General features: G+C 38.5%; 1 pseudogene; it reads left to right on the top strand.

Moving 5' to 3' along the window:
- Window positions 1–6900: 6900 nt before the first annotated feature.
- Window positions 6901–8764, top strand: LOC130871555 (histone-binding protein RBBP4-like; annotated as a pseudogene).
- The last annotated feature ends 248 nt before the right edge of the window (window positions 8765–9012 follow it).

Below are 9012 nucleotides of genomic sequence, written 5' to 3' on the forward strand. Positions count from 1 at the left end.
CACCCAAAGATCATCTTTTGTCTATAAACTACTCATGACAATTTCAGGCAACTACCTAAGATGGTTGTCATATGCTACTCTAGCTAGGACTTGAGATAAGTCCTATACTTTCCCATTACACAACAAATGGAAAACAAATAATACAGTTAACTCTCCCATTGATAAATATCCCAATTTTTTCAGGGTCTCCTAAAGATGTCATTTTCCACAGAGAACAAAAAATAATTTTAAAACATGATGTCCACATTCCAAGAGCTGAGGCAGGCAGGTTTTCTCATTCAGTAGGTTTGTCTTTATTTGTCATATCTGTCATTGATTAGGGGGTTTTGTTAAAAGTTATTATTGGCAATGGTCAAAAAAAATCTAAACAAAGGAGATTACATTCAGGGATCTTGCTCTGTAAAGGAAAAGGGGAGATATAGAAATAATATGAAAAAGTATAAGGTATTAAATCTACTTTTCAACTAAAGGAATACCAACTACTAATCTTAAATACTTTACATTGTGTTGATTTTTCTATGTTAATATGAATTTGAGGTTATTTCTGTTATTCTATATCTTACTCTTGTTTAACGTACTTTTGTATGTTGATATAAATTTAAGGTTACTTTTGTTAAAACCTACTGTATGTATGTTTCTACTCTTGTTTAAGGTATTGTGCTTATACAACCCATTTAACAATGTAATGTAAACTTCCAGTCCTAAAAGTTATCATTCAAAACATTAAAAATAATAAAAATATACAGGTTAGTAGTTAGTCACTGATTACAACCAAACTCATAGTCATATTAGGGATATTTACAAGGTGAAACCAAAATATATTTTATGTGTATTCTTAATAGTTTTTGTTTTTTGAGACAAGGTTACTCTCTGTAGCTGTGTCCTGGAACTGACTTTGTAGACCAGACTGGCTTGGAAGTCATTTAGATCTACCTGCTACTGCCTCCCAAGTGCTGGGATTAAAGGTGAGCCTAGCCAAAATTACAGTTTAAATAGATAGAATGTCTCCACCACTTCAGAGATCTACAAAATATAGCATTTTAGATGTGTTAGTAATATAAGGCTTTTCATGATAATGAGACATGCCTGCTCCTAACACCAATTTCCTAAGAAAAGATAATGATCATCAAAGAAACTCCATATGGAGTTTAATTTCTTGTTGACAAAGTTGGCCACTGGGCAAGAAACTGCCTTTGCCTAATTACTGAGAGAATGATGTCCAAATTAGATAAAGGACACAAATGAAAGTGACTACCAAACTTTCCAAGACAAGGTAGTGTTGAAGGAGCTGCAGGCCGTTTCCTGCCACCCAGCTCCTGGCCACCTGGCTAGCTTATGCCCCAAAATAACAACATACAAACTGTATTCATTTAAACACTGCTTGGCCCATTTTTATTAATTTGTGTAGCACCGAGGTGCGCTTACTGGGAAGATTCTAGCCTACGTCCATCCTGGGTCAGAGCTTCATTGTGTCTGCCCTGGGGAGCAGCTGTATGGCATCCAAGCTCACTTCCTCTTCCTCCCAGCATTCTTTTCTGTTTACTTCACCCACCTATGTTCTAACCTATGAGGGCCAAGCAGTTTCTTTATTAATTAACCAATGACCTTCCTCCATCAAGGTTGGACAGTCATTTAAAATTCTTGCTTCACAGAAAAGTCTTATTTTACCTTGTTCTACCTTCTTCTTCCTGTTACAAACATTCCCAGATATATATATCCTTAAAACAAGGATTTCCCCAGCCTTAGCAAGATCCAGGATCAGGATTCTGTTGCCCCATAATAAATTAGATAAGAATTTCACACACACACACACAGAGAGGGGGGGGGATCTGTGAGACTAGCTAGTACATGTGTGGTAAACTCCTTAATGGAGAAAGTTAAGAAACGAATTAAATCATTAGGGAATTTTAGAGGGGCAGGTTAATGTGCTTCATTAAATTTTTAGGTGGTAGAAAAAGCTAAAAGTTTATTTTCAGTAAAATTATGAATAGGGCATGGATTGTTTAAATCAGCACACCACTTTTTTCCTCCCACCATGCGTAGAATTGGGTAAACAAGCAACCTAAGTAAATGGTCATGAGAAAGTTAATAGCTCCTGAATCTGATACCACATACACCAGATGCTGCAATTTGTACAGTCTGAGGTTTGGAGTTAGAGTTACTGCTCCAAGCAAAGAAGAGACCCAGACCTCTATCATTAATTCTGGGCTAGGCTGTTATCAGCCGGTCTGATATGGGTGGGTGTTATGGATTTTTCTCTGATTTGCAGTTATTTCTTCTGCTGTCCTTGAGAGTAAGACAGAAGCTTTAAATTTCCTGAAATAATGTCATCAGTAAACTGAGGTGAAGGTGACCATAAGGAGTTAGGTCCTTTTGAGGGAGGTAAAGCCAGGGCATTCTTTTTCTTCAGTCTGTCTGAGCAGCTATGATTCAGCCACTTTGGTTATGTGGTAATTCTGTGTCCTTGGATATCTGTTAATATCTTAAATGGTGTGCTCTTGTCTTTACCCTAAGCACTGACCAAATAATTAACTGTCTGCTGATAAAGATAACTTCAGGAAGGCAGACCTCGAGCTTACCTAGTAAACTGAGCATACATGTGTACATTTTAGAATGCAGTGACCTATGATGATGTGCACATCAACTTCACTTGGGAAGAGTTGGCTTTGCTGGATCCTTCCCAGAAGGAGCTCTACAAAGATGTGATGCTGGAGACCTACAGGAATCTCACTAGTATAGGTAAGACTCAATTTTCCTTCAGGTTTTAATATAAGGGGACAACTATTCCTTTATTATTGATGCTCTTTGGTAATTTGGTTGAGAGAGAGAGAAGGATGAGGTGAATGATCAGGCATGGTTTTAAGGTTTGCTGAGGACAGTAACTTAAATTTTAGACAATTTTTGTAGTATAACATACATTTTCTGATACTATGTTTTAGGATATGACTGGGAAGATCATAATGTTGAAGAAAATTATCAAATTTCTAGAAGACAAAAGAGGTAATTTTCATGTGCAAGCAGATACAAATGTGACTCTGAAGAAATCATGCGTCCTGGAAGTTTTTACCAAAAGCAAAAGTGTAAATAACCACAGCTTAAAGTTCATTGATGATTAATAAGCTCTTGCAAAATAATATACCTCCGTTTAGGTAGGAGAATTGAACTTGCAAGGCATTTTTTAAGAAAGAACACAGAGGATAATGCCTTAATAGATATCACCATTTGAATCTTTGTACCATGAGAGCTATGCTGTTGAAGTGTCCCTTTAATGAAGGGAAAGAACATGAGTTTAAAGAGTGATAAATCCTTAAAGTCTAATTCCTCTTAAGTATTGGATCAAATTGTAAAATTAGTTCATACACATGTAAAGATTCAACATTTGTATGGAATGTGGTAAAGCTTTTACATGTGCTAATTGTCCTTACAGGAACTATAGAAACCAAACTGGAGAGAAACCTGAATACACTCAATGTGCTGAAGCCTTTGCATATGGCTGTCATGTTCAAAAACATGAAAAACCACATACTAGAGAGAAACCCTATGAATGTAATCAGTGTGGTAAAGCCTTTGCATTTCCTAGCAATCTTCAAAACCATGAAAGAACACATTCTGGAGAGAAACTGTATAAATGTAATCAGTGTGATAAAGCCTTTGCAATTAAATGTAATCTTCAAAGTCATGAAAGAACACATACTGGAGAAAAATCCTATAAATGTAATCTGTGTAGTAAAGTGTTTGCAGTTCAACGTACACTTAAAATCCATGAAGGAACACATACTGGAGAAAAACCCTATGACTATAGTCTGCGTGGTAAAACGTTTTATTATCACTGTTATCTTCAAATGCATGAAAGAACCCATACTGGGGAGAAACCCTATGGATGTAATCTGTGTGGTAAAGCCTTTTCTTTTAAAAAATATCTTCAAAGGCATAAAAGAACACATACTGGAGAGAAACCCTATGAATGTAATCAGTGTGGTAAAGCCTTTTCTTTTCAAAGCTATCTTCAAAGGCATAAAAGAACACATACTGGAGAGAAACCCTATGAATGTAATCAGTGTGGTAAAGCCTTTGCCCAGAAGAGTCATCTTCAGAGTCATAAAAGAACACATACTGGAGAGAAACCCTATGAATGTAATCAGTGTGGTAAAGTCTTTGCACATCACATTTCTCTGAAAAAGCATGTAAGAACACATACTGGAGGGGCTGGAGTGATGGCTCAGTGGTTAAGAGCACTGCTTGCTCTTCCAAAGGTCCTGGGTTCAATTCCCAGCAACCACATGGTGGCTCACAACCATCTATAATAAGATCTGGTGCCCTCTTCTGGCTTGCAGGCATACATGCAGACAAAATACTGAATACATAATTAATAAATAAATCTTTATTAAAAAAAAAAGAACACATACTGAAGAGAAACCCTATGAATGTAATCAGTGTGGTAAAGCCTTTTCTTGTCAAGCTTCTCATTGAAAGCATACATGAACACATACTGGAGAGAAACCTTATAAGTGAAATCAGTGTGGTAAGGCCTTTGTATATCATAATTATCTTCAAAATCATGAACGAACGCAAACTAGAGGGAAACCCGTTGAATGTAATCCATGTGATAAAGTCTTTGCATGTCAAAGTGTTCTTGGAATGCATAAAAACCGCATAGTGGATCTAAAGCCTATGAATGTAATGTGTGTGTTACAGTCTTTGCAAATAACATTCATATCCAATGGCATAAAAGAACAACTATTGAAGAGAAACCCTTCAAATGTAATCAGTGTGGTAAAGCCTTTGCCCGTTACTCTCTTCTTCAAAGGAATAAAAAGACTCATACTTAAGCAAAACTCTGAATGCAGTCAGTGTGGTGAAGCCTTTGCTTATTACAGTCATATTCAAAGGCATGAAAGAACACAATCTGAAGAAAAACTTTATCTAATCAATGTGGTTAATCCTTTTTCTCATAATAGTTATCTTCAAATGGATAAAAGAACACATACTTGAGAGAAATCTTATGGATTTCATCAGTGTAGTCTTCAAAATCATGAGGAAAAAGTCATCCAATTTTGAAACTTCATAAATGTCCTCAGTTTAGAAAAAGTTTTTCAGGGGTAAAATTTTTGTGTACATTCAATTTGATAATGACTTTGCATATTACAATTGTCATTGTTACCTAGAACGGATACTGATGACTTCTTATCGTAAAGTATTTGGTAAGATCTTTTGCCAATATTCTTACTGTGCTGACATTTTGTTTGTGCTTTAACATGTAAAGCTTACCTGAAGGTCAGAGTGCTGTGATAGGCTGTAGTTAGTCACAGAGTGCAGGCAGTGGTGACACATACCTTTAATCCCAACAGTCAAGAGGCAGGAGCAGGTAGTTCTCTGTGATTTCAAGGCCACCTTGGGCTACACTAGATTGACCAGTCTAAAAGAAAAACAGCAGGCAGTCATGGCTCACATATTTAATATTGGAATTTGTAAACCACATGCTATTAATTCTTGCACTAGGGAGGTGGAGACAGGATGGTATATGACTTGGCAGAGAGAAGAACATAAGGCAGGAGGAGAAAGGAGATCAGCCCATTAAGACTGAAGATTTGTAGAGACAGGGTCTTCCCCACTTTGTTCTGAGGATTTGGTAAAGGTAAATGGTATCTCTGAAGGCTTGCTCCTTTATTTCTGGGATCTTTCAACATTTACCCTGATATCTGAGTCCAGGTTTATATTACTAAGACTAATTAGAAATTGTGCTTGACTTACAATCAGTTAAGCAACAGTAATTTTTGTCTAGAAATAAATTGACAGTGTCAACAGTCTCTTCAAGTATTATGGTGTCCGTTTTTATATTGTGTGTACTGTGAAACTCATAGGAAAAATAAATTCATGAATTTTTGATACCTTAGGTGATGTAGGAAGCAGGCCCGCTCACCTCAACACTACAGAGTGGCGCTCCAATGTGGTAACAAACTCCATGTAAAACCTGAGAGAGTTTAATTTTAAACACAGAAAAAACAGATTTAACACAGCTTTTTGCTGTTTGCTAGGATGTGCCATAGAGAGATTTCCTGTTTCAGCAATAGTGGCAGAAAAAAAGCCAAATCATTTTAAAACACGGCTTTCTGGGGCTGTGCTGCCAATGCAAACTCTGGCTTTAAAGCATTTCAATGGCTTTTATGGGACTGGATGTTTGTGTTCCCGCTCGGGATTGGAAAGAAAGTACTCTGAGACCATGCCAATGGCTCAGCGCTCCCCACCTGCACCTGGGCTGACAGCAGGATAAGGCTTAGGCAGGCAGGAGAGCATGGCAGATTCCTGCCTCCATATGTTTCCAGGCTGCACAGTGCTCTGCATGGTAGATTTGGTCATAACTCAAAAAGTAAGAATTTTTTTGCCACATGCTCAGTCTCAGATTTAAAGTGCTGAGTGCAGCTCCTACCTGGCGGCCCCAGAGCTAGTAGAAAATGGTACGTCCTCCATTTTGAAATTGGAAAGAGGTGGAACCAATATCCAGAGCAGCCCGCTGCTCTGCAGCTCAGAGGCACAAGCGGCTCTGCCATGTTGGACTGGGTGGGGCAAACCTGCAGTTTCTGTTTTTAACCTAGGAATGTCACAGCTTAGATTCTTAAGCACTTAGCAATTTAAAGGTGCAAATCAAAAATGTTCCTGGACAGTAAAAAAATTACAGATTCACAATAGGACAGATTCAGACATAAAAGACCTCTAAATGGGTCACAGTGTTGGATGAATGTACATAGGCTTGGGAGAGAGAAGAAAAAGAATATAGAGAATAAAGTTGATGTCTTAAAAAAAAGGGATAAAGTGAGACAGAATAAAGTAAAGTAATAGAGTAAAAATAAGCCACGTAAAAATGGAAAATTCTGCCCAGCCCCTCCCGGCTCTCCTACCGCCATGGCTGACAAGGAAGCTGCCTTTGACGACACGGTGGAAGAACGTGTGATCAACGAGGAGTACAAAATATGGAAGAAAAACACCCCTTTTCTTTATGATTTGGTGATGACCCATGCCCTGGAGTGGCCCAGTTTAACTGCCCAGTGGCTTCCAGATGTTACCAGGCCTGAGGGGAAAGATTTCAGCATTCATCGACTTGTCCTGGGAACACACACATCGGATGAACAAAACCACCTGGTGATAGCCAGTGTCCAGCTCCCTAATGATGATGCTCAGTTTGATGCTTCACACTATGACAGTGAAAAAGGAGAATTTGGAGGGTTTGGCTCTGTCAGTGGGAAAATTGAAATAGAAATCAAGATCAACCATGAAGGAGAAGTAAACAGGGCTCGGTACATGCCCCAGAACCCTTGCATCATTGCAACAAAGACTCCATCCAGTGATGTGCTTGTTTTTGACTACACAAAGCATCCTTCTAAACCAGACCCTTCTGGAGAGTGCAACCCAGATTTGCGTCTCCGTGGACATCAGAAGGAAGGTTATGGTCTTTCTTGGAATCCAAATCTCAGCGGGCACTTACTCAGTGCTTCAGATGACCATACCATCTGCCTGTGGGACATCAGTGCAGTTCCAAAGGAAGGAAAAGTGGTGGATGCAAAGACCATCTTCACGGGGCATACAGCAGCAGTAGAGGACGTTTCCTGGCATCTGCTCCACGAGTCTCTGTTTGGGTCAGTTGCTGATGACCAGAAACTTATGATTTAGGATACTCGTTCAAACAATACTTCCAAGCCAAGCCACTCAGTTGATGCTCACACTGCTGAAGTGAACTGCCTGTCTTTCAATCCTTACAGTGAGTTCATTCTTGCCCACAGGATCAGCTGACAAGACTGTTGCCTTGTGGGATCTGAGAAATCTGAAACTCAAGTTGCATTCCTTTGAATCACATAAGGATGAAATATTCCAAGTTCAGTGGTCACCTCACAATGAGACTATTTTGGCTTCTAGCGGTACTGATCGTAGGTTGAATGTGTGGGATTTAAGTAAAATTGGAGAAGAACAGTCCCCAGAAGATGCAGAAGATGGCCCACCAGAGTTGCTGTTTATTCATGGTGGTCATACTGCCAAGATATCTGATTTCTCCTGGAATCCCAATGAACCTTGGGTGATTTGTTCTGTATCAGAAGATAATATCATGCAAGTGTGGCAGATGGCAGAGAACATTTACAATGATGAAGACCCTGAAGGAAGTGTGGATCCGGAAGGGCAAGGATCCTAGACATGTCTGCACTTGTGATTTAGACTCCCCTTGTTTTCTTCTGAACCCTGAGATGGATTTAACACTGGTTTGAGACACAGACTTTGTTCAGCTATCCGGCTACAATAGGTGCCACCAACAAAACTATTAGCCCAAACCATGGGTGTTTTCTAAATCTTTAACTGGGGGGCTTAATTCAACAAAGCCACAGACTTATATTTAAATTTTTCTTCAGGAATTTTCTAGTAACAAACCCGGGTCTGGGGTGGCTTCAGAAATGGGGCATTATGTGTGATTATTTTTCTATAAATATTGTAAGATGACATCTTGCAATATTTATACTCCTGGCTTGAACACCTACTTCACTATTCCTTATCCACTCTAGTCACTTTCTTGAGAATATGAAAATTTTGGGATATAGCTTAAGAAGAAAAATAATCATACATAATATGCCCCATTTCTGAAGCTACTTTAGACCTGGGTTTGTTGCTAGAAAATTCCTGAGGAAAAATTTATAAATTTATAAATGAATAAATTTTATTCAGGAATAAAAATGACATCTTGCAATATTTATACTCCTGGCTCAGACACCTACTTCACTTGGCTTTTGTTGTGCGGTTTTTTTGTTTTTGTTTTTTGAACTTGGGACCACCAAGTTGTGAGATGTATGTTTTTAACTGACAGACCACTGGTGAACTGTCAAGTTGAGAAAGAGTGAATTGCTAGTTTGTATTTGTTTTTAAAATAAATTAATCCTTAGGAGTTGCTTTTTTAGGAGTTAGTCCTTGACCACCATAGTTTGAAGCCATCTCCATTTTGGTTGACCTGTCTCACCATCAGGCCTGTTACTACTC

The sequence above is a fragment of the Chionomys nivalis genome, chromosome 3 (assembly GCF_950005125.1).
Source record: "Chionomys nivalis chromosome 3, mChiNiv1.1, whole genome shotgun sequence".
In the NCBI taxonomy this organism is placed as follows: domain Eukaryota; kingdom Metazoa; phylum Chordata; class Mammalia; order Rodentia; family Cricetidae; genus Chionomys; species Chionomys nivalis.